Source organism: Crocodylus porosus, unplaced genomic scaffold (assembly GCF_001723895.1).
Source record: "Crocodylus porosus isolate Cpor-Errol unplaced genomic scaffold, CroPor_comp1, whole genome shotgun sequence".
Taxonomy (NCBI): domain Eukaryota; kingdom Metazoa; phylum Chordata; order Crocodylia; family Crocodylidae; genus Crocodylus; species Crocodylus porosus.
The window spans coordinates 1,100,667-1,104,280 of NW_017728905.1; the positions used below are offsets into that span (position 1 = coordinate 1,100,667).

Consider the following 3,614-nt stretch of genomic DNA (forward strand, 5'->3'; position numbering starts at 1 on the left):
CGGCCGAGGGGTGTGCATCGCTAGCCCTGACACGCGGCCGGGGGTGTGCATCGCTAGCCCTGACACGCGGCCGGGGGGCGGGGGGAGATGTCTTGTGCACACTGCCGGGGTACGCGGGGTTGTGTGCGCGGTGAGCCGAGCCGGTGCACACGCGGCGTGAGTGGCACACAGATTTAAAACCCAGGTCTCTGACACCCTGCTCCCCGAGGAAGGGAGCAGGCACACACACATCCACGCACACACGCAGGGTTGTGCTCTCCTCCAGCCGCTCCGCCTCGGGCCGCGGGTCCTGGCGCTCGGGCGCAGCCCGCTCCGCGGCTCCCCGCGCCTGGCCGAGTGTTTCAAGTCTTTAAACCACCGGGCGGGCGAGGAAAGGCGATTGAGCCTCCTCCAAGGGGCTCCTGCTGCCAGCCCGCAGCGCCAGAGATCAGAGGTCAGCGGGACCAGGAGTGCAAATGCTGCTGGGGACTCGTGCCGGCTCAGACATCCCCCACCGCCCTTCTTCCACCCCCGCGTCCTCCCCCCGCCGCCCGACACACCTGGCTGCCTGCCGTCAGCAGGGCCATGTTTATCCCCGCCAGTCCAGCCAGCCACGTCCCCCCCCAGCTGCCCTCCCCCTCGCCCTTTCAGCCAAATCCTGGCCCGGGCTCCCCGCCCGCACGACGCTTAGCACGGCCACCCCTAGGCCTGCTTCCTCGCGTGGCTGAACGGATCAGAAGTCAGCTGCTCCAGTCCCTTCCCCTCCCCCTTCCCGCTGGATCGATGTTTTAGCTCCTTCATTTCACAAATGGCCCAGCCGATCCATTAGCTAGCGCCCGGGCAGTGAGTTGCCTTCGGGATGCCCGGTTCCTCTCGCCCTTCGCCTTCTGCCTTTTCCGGCAGAGCGGGGCTGTCTAAGCAGGGCAATCAGGCTCTGAAAAACGCAGCCGCTGCCCCTGGGGCTGGAGCCTCGACCGCGTACTCAGTGCAGGGAGACGTGCTGCCCGTGCGGCCTGGGGGACTCCCCAGGGCGCACAGCACAGCTCCAGGAGGTGCCAGAGCCCGACCTGTGAACTATGAAGCCTGTGGGGTGGGGGGCCTGGCTGGCTGCGGGCGGAAAGACTGAGGGTGCCTGCCCATCCCACCCCCCCCAGCTAGCACGGGGGTGCATCCTGGCATGTTAAACGCGCTTAGCTGGGGCGGGGGGTGCCTCCCTTCAGCCTCCTCTCTCATAGATGAAGACAGGATTTTGCGTCCCATATATGTTTTATATGGCACCCTTTGAATATGTGCGTGGCTTGCTAGACGACCCGGGGTGGAGCCTTTCCCCCCCGCGCCCTGACCTGCGTGTGTCTGCGGGCGTGTGGGCGCAAGAGACGGGGACACGCCGCCCTCCCACCGGGCAGTGCCACGGCAGCCGAGGCGCGATGCACGCAGTAAATATTGACCCGCGTCGATTTTCCGCAGTTGGAAACGCACCGTGGTTTCTTCCCCGCCCGCACTCCCGCAGCACCGTTGTGCCAGGGGCCGGAGCCTGCTCCGAGAGACGCTGCTCGTGTCCGTGGGGGCCTGGGGGTGGGGGCTACACGCGCCTGTGGGCGTCCCCTCCCCGCCGCTCCCTGCCCCCCTGGGGGCTCGGGCTCCCTTCCAGCCGGCCTGGAAGGAGGCAGCACGGCCACGACCCCCGCGGTCCACCCTGATCCAGGGGATCCACGGTTGCCTATATAAGGTATACATTAAATTATGTATACCCACCATCATTATAATATGGTATAATTATAATGTTAGAATGATGCCAACATACCATATAGCACCTCTATTTTATAGCATATATGGCTTGTGGGTGCAGAGAGCTGGATTGGGCTCTTTTTTTAATTGCATATGACCCGTGAGCCATCTAGTGTCAGCGCGTCTGAGCAGATCTTAACAGAGCCGGGGAGATCTGCCGTCTGATGAAGCCCTCCGCTCATATAGCGAGGTGTCGGGGGTTATTTATGGGCGTATAGCAGTATTCATATGTATTTAGTGTAATTCAGTTGCTCTTTAATTAGGGCAGGATAGTGGCATCCTTTAGTTCCAGTCGATGCCCTATTGAAAAGCAGTTAATAGAATGCAAATTGTTCCTGCCTTTACAAGGTTCTGGTAAATAAAGATTTAAACACTGCCGCAATTGGCTTTTTAAGTACCCCTGTTGTTCAATCTAATTGAGCAGTTGGTGTTTTATTTCTGACTCGCCAAAATAAAAATAAAAATAATTTTTAAAAAATGGAAACATAAAGATTCAAGGATTCGCTGGACTATATAAGGCCTGGGTTTTATTTGCGTGCGCAACTAGAGAGATTAAATACGCTGTGCAGACGGAGGTTGTGGGTTGTGAAAACTTCAGAGCTTCAGGACAACCCCGGGATAAATCCGCGCGCAGTATTGTTTCGACGAGTCCAAATTTTATTCTTCCCGTTTTCAAATCCACGCGTCCCTTCCCACCGCGGAAATCCTCCACAAACTTTCTTGTCACTTGGCTGCTGCTTTGCGGTAGGTGATAGCCCCCCTGTTTCAATCCAAAGCTTTCGGCTGCACACTGTGCGCGCCCTGGCAGCGTGAAACTGCAGTTTTGCTAATAATAATAATGAGAATAAAATTAGGGAATATAGGCTTCCCATTTACACACCGGTATTTAATATGTGCGCGCGTGTGTGTAATGTATATACATATTTAATATATATGAGTGCGATTTTATATATATATACACGTATGTGTATGCATGTATAATATATATGTGTGTGTATATATATGTATAGTATGTGTGCGTGTGTATATATATGTATATACATATATACAGTGTGTATACACACACACACACACACATATATGAAAAATAAAAGCGATCTCCTCCGGAGCGTAGTACACGTGTTAAGATCGTTTAGGTTAAATAGGAAAATACGGTTTCGTTGAAAATAAAAATTCAGCTCTCAGGATACGAAAAGCGTTTCAAGGCCCCTTTCAGGATTATGCCACGGGCACCTCTGAAACCAGAACACCCGGAAAAGAAAACGACCCCCCTGCAGTATGGACCAGCCATTAGGTGCAGGCAGCTTATTAGGTAGATAGATAAATAGATAGGGACACACATACACACACACAAATATCTGTATCTAGAGATAATAACCTTACGACATGCAGCTTTGTTCTCACAAAGCGATTTCCCCGGATTAAATTCAGGGCATTGCGACCACACAAGGTAATTGCAGGGTGAGGAACAGAATAGATTTGTTCACGAAAACATTCCCCTTTTCGCAAGGGGAAAGATCGTGTTGTACTTAAAAAAGAGCAATAATAGCGACGATCCTATTTCTCCGGAATAAAACGCAGCGAGGACAAGAGCAAAGCAAAAGCGAAATACAAGGGGACCTCTTGGAAACGAGGCCCGTGCTGCTCGTGTCGGGGAGGGGGCGCCCGGCTGTCTTTGCAGCCCTCTGCCAAGGTCCGGGCATGGCCCAGGCTGAGACCCGGGGCAGCTCCGGCGGCGCGGGCAGACGGGGACGGGCGGGACCCCGGGGAGCGGGAGGGCTCGCGTGAAAGCTGGGCTGCGTGACCCGCAAGGGGAGCGGCAGGGGCGCAGTGCGGCGCAACAGCAG

The 3,614-nt window shown here is 55.4% G+C and overlaps 1 protein-coding gene across 1 annotated transcript in view; it reads left to right on the plus strand.

Annotated features, from left to right (window-relative positions):
- ONECUT3 (one cut homeobox 3) overlaps positions 1–3,614 on the plus strand; it is a gene marked incomplete at its 5' end in the record, with an annotated part of 63,934 nt that overhangs the window by 1,628 nt on the left and 58,692 nt on the right. The window lies entirely within an intron of this gene.